Source organism: Balearica regulorum, chromosome Z, assembly GCF_011004875.1.
Source record: "Balearica regulorum gibbericeps isolate bBalReg1 chromosome Z, bBalReg1.pri, whole genome shotgun sequence".
NCBI classification, from domain to species: Eukaryota; Metazoa; Chordata; class Aves; order Gruiformes; family Gruidae; genus Balearica; species Balearica regulorum.
Genome location: NC_046220.1, coordinates 57,965,381 through 57,982,270, shown reverse-complemented (window position 1 = coordinate 57,982,270; position 16,890 = coordinate 57,965,381).

Sequence of the window (16,890 nt, the reverse complement as noted above, 5' to 3'; positions counted from 1 at the left end):
ACTTCTAATTCTGTTGACCTGGTGACCAGAAGCGTCCCCTCTGCAAGATGGCAGAAACTACCAATGGATCTTAAAGGTAGATTATGGAAGCCCAGCCCAGCTCTGATTTGATGCTAATATACAAGAAATTGCTGTGGACCTGAAGCTTACTTTCTGTTAAGGAAAAATATTTTGTATCAGCTTGCAAATGTTGTGCCAGAATGGTACCAGCACCATTAACCAAGCAAGTTTTGCTCCTTCGGTTGCACTACTAAGATCTTCAGCGCTAGTGTAATACCTGAGTTTTAGATGGAAAAGTATTTTTATAATTGTTTAATGCAATATGTGTTTGTGATAGAAATGTGGATACTCAAAATTAATTCAGCCATGGTGCCATATTTTGCAGTTCAAATTCTCATTCTGCCACTGAACTGGATTTTCCAATTACTCTTATAATGCTGTTATCATTTGAAGAATGGCATACAGTAGTGTTATTATGAGATGAAAATTATTAACCTAACCTATTGAAAAAAAGCATTTTGCAAAAAAGTTCTAAAAATAAAATGTTGGCTTATCAAAGCCACTCAAAGAAAATGGCTAATTTCAATTAATATATTGTTTTGCTCATAAAAGCAAAAATAGTTTTAAAATCCAGTGCTTCCAATTGAGGCACTTCCTACTTGTGAATAGTTTGCTTTCTTTGGCTTGCAATGACCTTCTTTCAAAATGTAAATTACTTAGGAGTTGAAAAAGAATAAAAGAGAAAATGGAAGAATTTTTTGATGTTTTGACTTGATCTGTCTTGTCTTTCAGTTCAGAAATGAAAGCTTTTCTATGTAAGCCTTGCTATAGTATTTAGAAAAGGCAGAGCAAGTGTATTTTATACTCTTACAGAAAAATTAGTTCCCTTATAGCAGAGTTTTATTAGAAGTAGTATGTATGATCTGGTGGATACTACAACTCAGTGAGGTTGTTTGCTGGAAATTATACTTAATCACCAGAAAAGGCTGTATTTCACTACAGCTGTAAGTTTCTAATTACTGTGAAACAGGGCAATTGTTCTAAGGAGCATTTTCACACAAACTTAACACACAAATGGATTTACAAAGCGCAAACACGAAAAATTCCCTGAAAACATAATTCTCAAAATTGACAACTGATTTACTGCTTTGTCAGCAACTCATGATGTTGTATAAGTTAGGTCTGACTTATAAAATTGCCTGTTACTGTCCACCAAATGAGGAGAAACAGGGAAGGAAGGCAGGAAGGTCACCAATCATTAACCTAACAGAGAAAGTAACTTTTCTAAAAAGAGCATCCCCCAAAATGCCCAAAGACTCAGCTGCAGAAAGGTTATTCAGATAGTTTTGTGCATAGCAGAGAAATTGAAGATAAATATCCATTTCAAAACTCTAATGATATGCCTACTCAAGTTAGTGCTTTGGATCTCTTAGAATCACTAGCAATTTTTCATTTTCCAGTGTTACTGAGAGATCAGTCCCATCATTCTTGTTTTCCATAAGTAATTCCATAGAAATACCCAGACAAGCGCATTGAATGCTGGGCCACAAGGTGTTATGCAAGGCTGTGAACAGCAGATCCATTACTTAATGGTTCTTGCCAATGTGGGGAAGAAGTGGAACCTGAACATGGACCCAAGCAACTGACTTTGTCCCCGCTCCAGTCCTGCCACAGTTAGTTCAGCAGCTCCATTGCTGGTCCAGCCTCCGCTGCCAGGGCTGGAACGAGCAGCTGACACTGTAATTCTCCTATCGCCTTAACAGCAGCTTGGAATGTGACTCACCAGCACGGGACAGGAAACAAAATGTAATTCCTGGGAGTCAAAGTAAGCCCTCTCTCTGGTCCTTCAAGGGGCTATGCAATGCTTCTCCTCTGAGTATGTTGCCTCACTAGTGAGAGCACCATTCTACTTATTCACACAGCTTTCTTAGATCCATCACCTGTTATCCACTCCTTGTAGATTAAGGGAAATAAAAACAGATGTGTTAAAGTCTTACTCCACATGCTAGGTTTGCTAAACGGCTGCATAGACCAAAACAGGCACTGCTGTGCAACAGCTTTTGCTGGGTGTCTGAAATCCAGGATATAGTCGATATGCTTCTGCACAAATTACAGCCTCTTATTAGGCAGCCTGTCTGGATTTGGTGCAGGGGGGTACAAGGGGTGGAATAAATACTGCATTGATAAAAAGGCTGTAAGTAATATATGATTCAAGTTTTTCCCAGTATTGTTCAGTAACCCTTGTTTAACAGCTGCTAGATTCAATCATTCAAATAAGCTGTAAAATTCGTACCATTCTTTGGGCACACGCTAGCCACTAGTATTAGGAGTTAGGACATCTGCAGAGGGCATCTTCTGAGAAGAAAGTCTGTATTTTTCACTTGAGTTCATGTTGGAATTTATGTGCAGATGTGTGATACATTTTTTTTTCTGTGTGGGAATTAAAAATTAATACCAGAAAGTTCAGGATAGAATGATGAACCATCAACACATGCAATATTTGTTGCTGTCATTTAATTAAGTACAGATTGGCAAGTAACATGATTCAAGGGTGGAAAGAGCTATGATGGGGTTGGGGAAGGGAAAGGCTAGGGACAGGACAGAGCTACACAGTGTCCTCTCGTGGGAGGAGAGGGCAGTTGGAGGGGATACTGTGCAGTACGATTCCCTCCTGCTACCCCACAAATATGCTTCAATGCAATTAATGGCCTAGAATGAAAGTAGCAGACATGCAATCCAAAAAAACCCAAAGATGTCTGACAAGGACAAGGATCCCATGTGAGTTCTTCACAAAATCTGGAAATATATTTAAGCTTTCTAAAATACTAACATTCTCAAATATTGACGTTTTGTAATTAATTAATTAAATTCCTGCTCAGGAAGCGATAGAGTCTCCGAGTCCAACACAAGCTCTCTGTGGAAGTGCTGAATATGGAAGGATGCTTCACACCCTTAGTTTTGCCCACTATCAAGAGATTCATACTCTTTTTCTAACTGCAAATAGGTAAGTTAATTAATCTTGTGGTATGTAAAATTAAGTGTGCCGTCACCACAGTCTTGCTCGAGTGTGTGATGGAGATAGACATACTCTGTTTAAGGAGCTGCTTGTACAAGCAAGCACCGTGTCGTCAAAGCTTGATTTAGCAGGAGTTTATTCCATACACACTGTGGAAGCCTTACCCTTCCATTTATGGCTATTTACATTGGTAAATATGTCACAAGTTAAGAGTGGAAACTCTATCCATATGGTTGGCATTCTGGCACATGATATGCAAAGAATAAACCTACAAGCCAGTCCTACTGCCACAGACCTACAGATTTCAGGTCTGATTTTCAGAGGTGTGAGAAATAGGTACTACCACTGCACCCAATGAGAGTGACACAAGACTAGGCCCTCCAGGCTGTAATGCTCAGATGGCATCGTGTTCTATAACCGTGACAAAACACGCCTTTACAGATGCTGCCAACTGAATGGCATCTTCCACACGATCTCCCACTTGTGCACTGCAGAATCCTGGCAGACAAATTACTTCATGGTCTAAAGTCCACTCCTTACAAGCTAGCACGTTTTCTATGTATGTTTGTCCTTTTCACTGGTGGAATTACTGAGTAAAATGCAAATCTCAGTTGAGGCACAATGGTTTGATCGTGGGAGCTGCGCAGTGGTAATACAGAAGTGAGACATACATTCTCAAATATATCCTGGCTATCTGTCTACCAGCCCCAGGGATCTTAGGTAGTAAAGGCAACAGAGAAAATACTGTTTTTCTCGCTGTATTAACAAATTGGTACATGAAGCAGAGACTGAATTTATAGTACAGATCTACTGTCCATCCATTTTAAAAGCCTGGGATTTTTAACATTAGGTCAAAGCATGTACAAAGTTTAAAGATACAGAGCAGGAAATGCCCCAACACCCTTTCTGATAAGGAACATATCTTGATGTTTGTTTGCTACAGGGATTCCCTGTCTTATATATACTGACTTCTACAACAATATATCAAGGTAGAAAAAACAAACTGTCATGACCCCTGCTCTGAGTCACAGTGTCTCTGACAATGAATTAAAACTAAAACTGTTCAGAAATACAACAAAAATGGAACAAGAAAGCAGCATGGGAAACAGCTCCTTGGAATGAGTGTGTGGGAGGAAAGATTTTAATATCAGTTTTCTTTCTGAGTTTTTGGGGAAGTCACAATATAATTAAGTCCCTCAGTTCACCAACCAAGTTCACTGGCCTCTTAGAAAGCACTTTGAGAAACAAACAGGGATTAAAAAGCCCTATTTTAAGTAAGGGTCCCAGACAGAATCCCAGCAATTCCTTAGTAAGTGTCAATATCACTTACTCGGCATAGTTGCTTAGAAGTTTCCTTTGGTTTTGCACCCACTGAAAAAGACACTGTTAACTTCACTCTTTGCCGTGTGCTGTTTCTGGCCCTGCCATTTGGGGGAATAATATTGAACAAAGCACTTGGGATTTTTCTAATTTTAAAAGTTCCCCTCTGTCTTATGTCAAGGGTCAAGTAAATTTTCAGCATACGTACTCTAAATTCTAGCTGACAAATTGATTTTCCCAGGAAACTTATTTTATCTTCTGACTGTAGCTGAAGAAAAAAAATTATAGCAATATACTGCGTCTGCTGAAGAACCTCTCCGCATTCAAGTGTCTCTGTTTCTTTGGCCACCAGTGAGGTTAGATAGCCATAAAAGCAGTACTTTAAATAGATACAAATAATCCAGAAAGCACCACTGACTTTAAAGTCCAGAAAAAAAATCGGACAAAATGAGTCAAAGGTGTAATTTCAAGATGCCTCAAGACATCTGCATCCGAGTCCTGGTCCGGGGCTGAGAACTGCACCCAACTTCAGGTGCCACCAGCAATGTGGAAAGTGGTGGAGCAGCGCCTCCTGTGGGCATGTCTGGTCTGTCTTAAAGTCTGCTCTTTGAGGGTCTGTCCACAGGAAAAATCTGATTTATTTTTCCCTTCTGTAACCTACTATATCTTCTGGCTCATCTGTGGGAAGTTGACTCTCAGTTCTCACGACCTGCAAGCCAGGAAGTGTGCTTAATTAGGGATATCCATTTGGATGTATGTCTTTGGGCACTTGTAGTCAGACAAGCTAGCCTTTTGGTTTTGGTGTCTTCTGCTCCTTGTCTTGCCTCATCTTTCATCTAGCCTCAGATAAATCCAGGGTAACTTCAGATTTTCTTATTTATGTTCTGTGAAAGTGTAAAGGGAATAAAAATTTGATGCACACTGGAAAATTAGTGTAGCTGTACTTGGCAGTTGCAATAGAAAGATAAAATAAAATATCAATTGCAGGTGTTAAGTGGGGCGTTTCCTTAAGACTGCCAGAGACACTGAGTTAATGTATCTATCTGCAATCCACATCTGGGTTGAGGTCTTTGGAGCCTGCTGCTGCTGAAATGAATCTGTTGTGGAACTTGCTTGAAATTTAGACCACAATGCTTTTAGAGAAGTAACATACTGCTTTATTTCTTTACTCTAGAATTACAAGTTCTTTTTCCCAGGTAGCTCCCCTTGCATAGAAGTGGAGGGCTGTTTCTACCTGCCATTTTACTGTGGGTGCTGGTTTGACTTGTCCTTGTTGGCCTTTGCCTGTCAGGTTTTACTTTGATTCAGATTATGTCAATGATGCCACTTCCCTTCCAGCCTCTTCCATGGCCATGCAATTAACCAGCAAACACCCTACCAAAGTGGTGGTTTCCTGGGGTTTCTGGACCTTTATTTTTAGCTTGTCTCCAATCTTGACCCTATCCCTGCCTTAACATAAAATAATTCTCCTGGGATGCCCTTGGTGCAAACTTTACAAGCCTCTTTCAGCCTTCCTAAGATCACATTCAAGTGGAAAGGGCTGGAAGGATACTTGAAAACATACGACAATTTAACTTGCTCCTTTATCATACACATTGTTATAGCACAGAGAGTTAAAAAGAGGTTCACATAAATTTGGAAGTGGGTCTTTGTGGACCCCACATCACTTAGTGTTTTCTGTTAATCAAGGGTGTATTATGGCATAGCCTCATTTGTCATCAATATTACCCTTTCTCAACAGTGCTGTATGCATCCTTTCTTGCACACCTAACCTTGGGCAGAATGCAGCATCCCAGGTTTAATATCTGTGGTTTTCCTTGTTTTCTGCTGCATTATTGGACAGTCTTGTCCAGTGCATGAGCCATCTAACAGCCGTCAGTGTAGCTGCCTTTAAGTGATGGAAAGCAGGGGTGCCTTATTTGACAATTCTTCAAAGAGTATAAAGTGATGCAGCTTTATTGATATCTACAGAGCCAAACCAAGCAATAGGAGCTGTAACTCAGCACACCGTGCATGGTATATCACAGATGTGAATAATACCTCAAGATTCCATGCGTCACTGTCCATCCTTTACCACCAAGAATATCTGTGAGGAAAAAAAAAGAAAACAAACAACAACAACAACAATAACAAAATCAAAACAAAACAAAACAAAAAAACCCACCCAACTATAAAGATAACACTCTCTCCACTGTGTTAAAAGAAGATTATTTAAATTATCCCTCCTCCTATGGTGGGGGGGGTGGAAAGCTAAAGCTTATCTTCTCGGGCACCTTTGATGTCAATCTTGCAATGATGTCAGCAAAGTCCATCCAAAAAATGAAGTCAGAATACTCTGTTTCGGAAGAGAGAGGAATGCATTTGCAGGGAAAAAGATGTCACTATGATTTTAGTCTAAACCATTAGTAAAAGGACACATTATTTTTATTCTTCATAAGTCCTCTGCTTCACTACCTGGAAAAGAGCATAAAACCAAAATCAGAGGTAGAATTTCCTAGAAGAAAACCAAAATTGCATTGTTGCAGAATGAACAGTTGCTAAAATAAACGTTACCACTAGATGACAGCAAATACCCGTTTTCTGTGACATTTTCTTTCCTGTGAGCAGCTCAATTACTAGAAGGCAAAAATAGGCAAACAAATCCTCTGTTAAGGGGGCAGCTGGGATAAATCCCCATTTGGAAACAAACTCTGTTCCCCCTGGAGACAACAGCAGAGTTCTTCATTGAGTAAAATTCATTTACTGGGATGTAAATTATTTGTGTCATCCCAAGTAGCATGCTGCTTTATAGTCTTAACTTTGAAGAGTTATCCTCTGAGATACTAGGCTTTCTGATGTTCTTGTTTGCAAACCAGAACTTGAGAAACTGTGCCAGTTTTGATTTTTATGCACCTTCCTCCAGTTCCTCTAAGGCGGATGCTGATCCCACAGGGATGTTTTCATCAGCAAGCAGCAGAATTTTTGCAAAGAAGTAAATATAAATGTTACAATTAAGAAGTTCTGTTTATTCAGGCTATTATTTATGAGCAACCTGATCTAGTTGAAGATGTCCCTTTTCCCTGCAGGAGGGTTGAACTAGATGACCTTTAAAGGTTCCTTCCAACCCAAACCATACTATGATTCTATGATTCTATGATTCTGAATAGATCCTTCTGGAAAATACAGTTTTAATGTCATATCAACACAGCCTTTGTTCAGATAACCTCCAATACATTGATGGCAGCTGTATCAGTGTAAGGAAGCATCAGAGTTTCTCAAAAAACAAGCAACCTTAAATGGATAATACCAAAGTTCAGATTCTAGAGGAAATGGGACTTGACTTTGGCTAACTAGCCTTTCTTTGTATTAGGGAAGGAACTGCCACAAAAGGTACCCGCAGAAGAAAGGCTTTTTGAAGAAAAAAAAAAAAACTGTAGAAGGGCTCGTTGTAAGATAGGCACAGCTTTGGCAACAGGAAGTCAGCCACAAAGATGCAATATTCTCTATTTGCCTTCTGAAAAAAAAAAAAAAAAGAAAGAGGTGGTGTTCCTAGCAGAGGGAAGCCAGCCCATAAGGCAATTTATAAATTAGGAAAGTAAAGTAAATTCTTAGAAAAGCAGAGCAAATTAACACAAGCAGATTTGCCTCACACTTGGATTTGTGAAGAATAGTTTTCTAATAAAACTGACAGCAAAAAAAATGGGTATTTTTGAAGTTTTTGAGCTCAGATTTCCCTGCTCCCCAAAGTCTGCTGTCATATATGAGGCCATCCATTCCTCATCCCTCTAAACTAATTGGTTTGACAGTAGCTAAAATGAAGAACTCATGAATATTGACACTCAGGTAATTTTAACAGGTACTGTATAACATGCATGACTTTTCTGGAAAATATTGTAAAGGAAAATATGGAAATGTGTAAGGGAAATGAAGTTTGAAACCTCAAGGACTTCAATCCATAAAACCCAGAAATACTCCAGAATGTGGACAGTCATTGCTTATAAAATAGGGTACAGACACAGTGGGTGTTTCCAGGGAAGGAGGAAGGGCAGAAGAAAATGCTGGAGGCAGAAATGACAACTGCCTCTGAGTGTTAGCACAACATTTCTAACAATATGCTGCCACTGGCCCTAGCTTACTCCCTAAAAAGCAAGAGAGGTAAGTGTGCTGTTGAAATTCCCAAAGCCTGCTGGCTACTGTCCTTGGCTGAGGCACACTGCCCCAGGAAGGGAAAAGCCCTACACTGGCAATGGGACAACTGCTCTTTTTACTCAGTGCGAAATCCACATCTGCATGAGATGCTGTGGATATTACTACACTGGACATTAGTATAACATGCATTGTCCCTCTGACTGTTGCAGAAAGAATTTTTGGAGGTATTTAATCAAGTCCAACAGAGTAAGTGTGAAAATCGTGGGTTTACAACTTGATTTTTAGTTCTCTGCTGCTTCTCTCACACTTCAGGTTCCCAAACTGGTTTACAAAACCATCGTAAATGGCCACAGCAAGCAATTCCTAACTGATGGGTAGCTCACATTACACTCAGGACATGAAATGCCTCCTTGGGAAACAGTCAGCCTTGGAGCACACACCAGCACAATTCTTTTCCCCTACCAAAGGATGTCAGGAACTGCTTTTGCATCAAAAGATTCCCTGTCAGAAGCCGCACAGCTGCCTTCTGGCCTTCACAGAAAAATACTTGACTGCCACTACATTGCACAGTGATTGTCACATGTCCCAAATGATAAACACTGATTTGTAATGGGCAAAGGTTTATCTGACCCCTCAGCTAATGGTGAGTGAGATACAGGGACAGTCTCTTTCCTCCTGTGGAGAAGGAGTAAGTTCCTTTACTAGAAAAAGTAGTGCAATTATAAGACTTAAGGGCTTAATGAAACTGTCGTACATTTTTATGATTAGCAACTCTGACGGTCCGTTTTAAGTACAGAAAATGTGGAAATGTTTTCTTTTCCCTGCCACATGCCATCCCTTGCATATCCACAAGTCTTACAGCTCGGTTAAAGGTTTGCATATGGAAAAGACTCAGACCCTGGGAGACAGCACAAGGTCTGAAGACAGAAATTTATTAGGGATTGGTCTAATCCAGACCTTGGATCTTGGAGCAAGTGTGAAATACATGTGAGGCATGCATCTCACGTGTGAAACATGAGACTGGCAAGGGAGATGTGCCCGTTGGAGAGTGCTGTGTGCTCTGGAAGGAGAGAAAGAAGTAGATATGAAAGGTAATGTGGCACATAAAATGCAGTGCACCCAGGTAGGAGAGCAGCTGCTTATAACCAGCGTTGCGTCCCAGTGCCACAGACGCAGCCCAGCCGCATGGGGATCACCGTTACCATCCACTCCAACAGGCCCCAGGTACACGGCTGCAGGAGGGGCTCTGCAACTGCACACAGACCCATGCCTTGCTCACCTCCGCCACCGCAGACACCCTGGGCAGAGGGTCGGGATGGGCACACCCCAAGTGCTAACCCATGGCAGTGCCATGTGCCCCAGAGCCCAGAGTAAGTGCAGAGCTGCTGCTTGCTTTGCCATTACATGAAATGCCAGGCTCTGAGGTGAAATCTGGGACCGTGCCAGTGCAGTGCCCCCCACATTTGGCTCCAATTATCCGCTCGGCAGGCAAAAAACCCCTCCAGGTGGAGAGCCTGACTGACACGGCCATGTTGAGTGGAAATATGGAGATACTGGGTTAGCAAGGCAGTGATGCGCAGTCTGCCAGCTGAATGCTGAGACAGCCTCCGGAGAAACCCGGTCACGGAGAGGAGTGGAGAGAAGTGGAGTGGAGGACCCACCATCTATCTCCCCCCACATCCCATGGTCTGGAGGTATCCCACACCGACAGCTGAACACTGCAGGAGTTGAAGGGCAGGGGGAGTGACGTGGTTTAGGCCCAACCGGCAGCTGAGCACCACGTGGCCGCTCGCTCACCCCTCCCCCGGCGGGATGGGGAGGAGAACGGAAAAACGACGGCAAAGCCTCGAGGGTTGGGATAAGGGCAGTTTACTGGGACAGCAAGGGAGAGGGAAACAATCAACAACAGTGCTGATAACAAATACTAACAATGGGTGATAACAGAGAACGATTTACCGATCCAACGACCGACCAACCGACCAGACACTCAGCCTGTCCCACCGCGCCAAAACTGTGCCGCCCCCCCACTGCCCAACTAGCCCCCTTTTATGGTGAGCATGACGTCACATGGTATGGAATAGCCCCCGGCCAGCTTGGGTCACCTGTCCTGGCTCCTTGTGAAATTAACTCTGTCCTTGCCAGAACCAGGACAGGGAGCCAACACCACAGCCAGAGCACGGGGGTGATGGATGAAGCTCCTTCACAGAAACAAGCTTTTTCACGAGTAGGTGAGAATTGTGCTATTAACACTTACTGAGTTGTACAGACTATATTACTGTTCTGCACTGGGGGGGGGGCGTATGTCCCTTGTTACTCCTTGTTCTGGGAGTGAGTACTCTGAAAGGAGAATCTTGGGTAGATAGCTGGGGTAAGTGAGAAATTAGCAGTTCTTCTGTTACAGGAGTACATCATCCCCCACAACATTCTTCTCTCTAAATTGCAGAGATATAGATTTGATGGGTTGACTGTTTGGTGGATGAGGAATTGGTTGAATCGTCGCATCCAGAGAGTAGTGGTCAATGGCTCAATGTCTGGATGGAGAACAATCATAGAATCATAGAATCATGGAATTGTTTAAGTTTGAAAAGACCTGTAAGATCATCACAACCAACCATTAACCTAGAATTGCTAAGTCCTCCACTAAACCATGTCCCTAAGCACCACATCTACTTATCTTTTAAATACCTCCAGGAATGGTGACTCAACCACTTCCCTAGGCAACCTGTTCAACGTTTAATAACCCTTTTGGTGAAGACATTTTTCCTAATATCCAATCTAAACCTCCCCTGGCACAACGTGAGGCCATTTCGTCTTGTCCTATTGCTTGTTACTTGGGAGAAGACACCAACACCCACCTGGTTACAGCCTCCCTTCAGGTAGTTGTAGGGAATGAGAAGGTCTCCCCTCAGCCTCCTTTTCTCCAGGCTAAACAACCCCAATTACCTCAGCCGCTCCTCATATGATTTGTGCTCCAGACCCTTCATCAGCTTTGCTGCCTTTCTTTGGACACGCTCCAGCACGTCAATGTCTGTCTTGTAGTGAGGGGCCCAACACTGAACACAGTTCTCGAGGTGTGGCCTCACCAGTGCTGAGTACAGGGGAACGATCACTTCCCTGGTCATGGTGGCCACACTATTTCTGATACAACAGCCAGGAGGCTGTTGGCCTTCTTGGCCACCTGGGCACACTGCTGGTTCATATTCAGCCAGCTGTCAAGCAACACCCCCAGGTCCTTTTCCACCAGGCAGCTTTCCAGCCACTCTTCCCCAAGCCTGTAGTGTTGCATGGGGTTGTTGTGACCCAAGTGCAGGACCTGGCACTGAACCTTGCTGAACCTCATACAGTTGGCCTTGGCCAATCAATCCAGCCTGTCCAGATCCCTCTGCAGAGCCTTCCCACCCTCCAGCAGATCAACAATCCCACAAAACTTGGTGTCATCTGCAAACTTAGGGTGCACTTGATCCCCTCTTCCAGATCATTGATAAAGATATTAAAGAGAACTGGCCCCAGTACTGAGCCCTGGGGAACACCGCTTGTGACCAGCCCCCAACTGGATTTAACTCCATTCACCACAACTCTTTGGGCCCAGCCATCCAGACAGTTTTTTACCCAGCAAAGCGTACACCTGCCCAAGCTGTCAGCAGCCAGTTTCTCCAGGATAATGCTGTGGGAAATGGTGTCAAAGGCTTTACTGAAGTCCAGGCAGACAACATCCACAGCCTTTCCCTCACCCACTAAGCGGGTCACGTTGTCATAGAAGATCAGTTTGGTCAAGCAGGACTTGCCTTTCATAAACCCATGCTGATTGGGCCTGATTGCCCCGTTGTCCTGTATGTGCTGCATGATGGCACTCAAGATGATCTGCTCCATAACCTTACCCTCCACCAAGGTCAGACTGACAGTCCTGTAGTTGCCCGGATCCTCCTTCTGGAGGATCCTTCTTTTTGTAGGTGGGTGTCACATTTGGTAATCTCCAGTCAACTGGGACCTCCCCGGTTAGCCAGGACTGCTGATACATGATGAAGTGGTTTGGTGACCTCTTCTCCCTCAGTACCCTGAGGTGGATCCCACCCGTCCCCATAGACTTGTGTGTGTCTATGTGTCTAACAGGTCTCCAACCATTTCCCCTTGGATTACAGGGGTTTCATTCTTCTCCCTGTCCCTGTCTTCCACCTCAGGGGGCTAGGTACTCCAAGAACAACTGGTCTTACTGCTAAAGACTGAGGCAAAGAAGGCATTAAGTACCTCAGCCTTCTCCTCATCCTTTGTCATGATGTTTTTCCGCACAACCAATAAAGGATGGAGATTCTCCTGAGCCCTCCTTTTGTTGTTAATGTATGTATAGAAACATTTCTTATTGTCTGTAATGGCAGTAGCCAGATTAATTTCTAGTTGGGCTCTGGCCCTTCTAATTTTCTCCATGCACAGCCTAAGGACATCCTTATAGTTCTCCTGAGTTGCCTGCCCCTTCTTCCAAAGGCCATAAAGTCTCCTTTTTTTTTCCCTGAGTTCTAGCCAAAGCTCTCTGTTCAGCCAGGGTGGTCGTCTTCCCCACTGGCTCATCTTTTGGCACATGGGCATGGCCTGCTGCTGTGCCTTTAAGACAAGTGATGTCCTTCAGGGATCTGTATTGGGACCAGTGTTGTTTAATATCTTCATCAATGACATAGACAGTGGGATTGAGTGCACCCTCAGCAAGTTTGCAGTTGACACACCTGAGGGATGGGATGCCATCCAGAGGGACTGGGACAAGCTCAAGAAGTGGGCTCATGTGAATTTCATGAGGTTCAACAAGGCCAAGTGCAAGTCCTGCACATTTGTCAGGGCAATCCCCAGTATCAATACAGGCTGGGGGATGAAGGGATAAGAGCAGCCCTGCTGAGAAGGACTTGGGGGTACTGGTGGATGAAAAGCTGGACATGACTCGGCAGCATGCACTCACAACCCAGAAAGCCAACTGTGTCCTGGGCTGCATCAAAAGAAATGTGACCAGCAGGTCGAGGGAGGTGATCCTGCCCCTCTACTCCGCTTTCGTGAGACCCCACCTGGAGTACTGCCTCCTGCTCTGGGGCCCCCAACATAACAAGGACATGGAGCTGTTGGACTGAGTCCAGAGGAGGGCCATGAAGCTGATGAGAGGGCTGGAGCACCTCTCCTGTGAAGACAGGCTGAGAGAGTTGGAGTTGTTCAGCCTGGAGAAGAGAAGGCTCCGGGGAGACCTTATTGTGGCCTTTCAAAACTTAAAGGGGGATTATAAAAAAGATAGAGAGACACTTTTTAGCAGGACCTGTACCAGTAGGAGAAGGGGTAATGTTTTTAAACTAAAAGAGGGTAGATTTAGATGAGATATACACATTTTTAATGATGAGAGTGGTGAAACACTGCAAGAGGTTGCCCAGAGAGGTGGTAGATGCCCCATCCCTGGAAACATTTAAGGCCAAGTTGAATGGGGTTCTGGGCAACCTGATCTAGTTGAAGATGTCCCTGCTCACTGCAGGAAGGTTGGACTAGCTGACCTCTAAGGGTCCCTTCCAACCCAACTATTCTATGATTCCATGATTCTGATTCTAAAGACGAATTGCACATGATTAAACCTACAAATACACTACAAATAGCCCCACTCTTGCCTAGTGGTTAATATTATCCATTAATATTCATCAGTATAAGCTACTTGCTCCTGCTATAAAACCTGTGACACAAGTAATCAAACAAAAAGAGCAATGGGGTATTATAGAAAAAAAAAAAAATCACCATTTAACAGCTTAGGATGGCCTCTATTGATTATCAGGGTTGATATAAAAAAGCTGGCCTTTCCAGCTGTTGCAGCATCGTAGATGTAGTCAATACAATTAATTTATGTGCTTTCCCATGGGTGGAAGTGCCAGGTATAAAACACATGACCTTTGTGATCATGATACAAGAGCAAGATAAATAAAAGTATGCTTTTACCTGGGGTGCAATATAATACACCGATAGCCACCTGTCCCAAGGTTTTGAACACAGCCCCACCATTGCCTTTACCGTGTTGGCTAAACAACTGGAATCCACCATCCTCCCACTTGAAGTATCTTTCTCAATATAGAGTTGATATCTTCATCAGAGGTCCAGATACGGAAATAGTTCGCCAAACTGTTTTTAGGTACTTGATGGACTGGAGGGCAGAAAACTGACAGGATCTGTTTCAGCAGAGACACAAGATATTCTGGCACCTTCTGATATAAAAAAATGGGGGTGGGCTTTACCCAGGTCCTGCAGGTTTTGGAGTCACACATGCCAGGTGACTGTATTCCTGTGAGACCCTTGCACAATTTGCTGAAGAACAATGCGGTGTGGAATTGGGAACAAAAACAAGTTGGGAAATATCTAGTGCTTTAGAAGATGACATTTTTACTTACTGATCTACAGGGCCTGTCCTCTCAATCACCCCTTTACACTACAGAATATCAACAGGGATGATGGCAACAAGAAGAGCAAGGTGAAAATGATTGCCCTAATACTGCTGGCTGTAAATCCTGCCTGGGCTCCCTCTGGGAAAGTGCTGCAGGTGGCACAGGCAGGGCTGCTGCCCCAGACCCGTCACTGGAGGAAGGGGAATCAAGCTCTGTGCACCCTCTCCTGATGATTTTAACCAGTGAGCCATTTCCCCTGGGGCAGCACAAAAAAATGTAGCCGTGTAGGGGAAACACTGGGAAAAGATTGGGGCTGTAGTGCAATGTGGGAACATGTCCATAGGACAGGTACATGCCCACAAAAAAGAAAAAAACAATTAAAACCTTCAGAAAAGCTGTATCAGATGGTCAATGGTTTGCCTGGAGTCTACGGTGGGGCAGCATGGCTAGGAAGGGGCTACATAAATGGCTTGGAGGCACTGGTGGTTACGGTTTATTTTGTTGGGCCGTGAGCAGAGGGTGGCCTGTGACAAAAACTCTGGCTGAGCAAACTGCCAAGCAACAGTACAGTACATGCTAAAAGGACAAGAGCTGGCCAGTCTCAGGGAAGGTAAACTACTATGGAAAACTTATATTGGAAAAAAACTTAAAGTTTAAAAAAACTTATATTGGAAAACTTAAAGTGAACACAGAAAGGCTGGAAATGCACCCTCACAGGAGCAGGAACAGGGGCATGGGGGATGCACACCCCACTCAGCTGCCAGTCTGCTGCTTCTCCCCAAACCCAAGAAACACCTCTGTCAACAGGTCACGGTTTAAGAATAAAGAAACACAAACCTGGTGTGGCTGGGATGGAGTGCATGCATTTTCCACCTGTGGTGGAAAGAGGACAACAGCAGGAGAGACTCTAGTCCCACCTCCCAGTGGCACGCCCAAGACCTTCAAGTTTTATGCCCAAGTTTTCTTCTCTTGCAGGAGAATGTGGAGTTACCTTGCCATTGTGGGAACATTGGTGCTTGGGGCGTAGACCCAAAACCAGTCTCTGGTGGGTTCACCTTGCCCTTGGAGCAGCTAAGGTATTGAAGATAACCACTACCCAACTTCACAGCCACAGTTAGACTCTGCTCTCCTACTGGTGTGTGGCAACATGTCTGTGGTAACGAGACATGATAAATTTTGGACCTGGAAGCATTTGCCATTGTAATGTGATGTGGTTTTGACCAGACCACCAAAAAGGTTGTCTCTCACATGACTGAGCTGGAGATACCTTATTTTGTACCATTTAACACCTCAGTAGTGATTGGAGTAATCTTCAATATGCTATATAACTCTCTCAAACTAAGCAACAAGGTTACTTAACATCTGTCTGAAATAATTGGAAAATGCTTAAGGGAAAGAGAAATAAAAATTATATATAGTAGTATTACACTGATTCAGTTAACAAGGAAGAAACAACCCTTATTCAGCATCATTGATATGATATTTTTAAAGGCTGATTACTGAAAGCTACCAATGTACTATGACTGATGTTATACCTATGCTAATAATCATTGTATTGTTATTTGTAGTAACTTTATCATTGGTTTGTTATCTTAAAACTCAAATAGTACGTGTGAATAAAATATTAATTCAAGTTAAATCACACACCAAGCTATTATAAATTGCCATGTTTTCCATTATACACATGCTCACTCTCACAGTGCACAGGCAAGAGGGCTGGTCATTCACACAACAAATTAATGAATGAAGCTCACAGTGCAACAGTGGTTAACAATGGTTGGTCTGAGCCAAGGGAGTGATCAAGGGATCAGTGACCTCCTGCAATAGGAGAAGGGCCAGGCAAGGGGCAGGCAGGGGCTGGGCAGGGCCTCCGTGCTCAGGAAGCTTGGGGAGGAGTGGATGAGTGACTGGCCACGGCTGTAGCAAAGGAAGGTGAACTTGGCTTTACGCAAAGGACCTGGAGGGAGATCCTGAGTCTCGATAAACAGCTGATGGAGACTGCTGGACTTGGACAAATAGTTCATCTTGTTTCTAAAC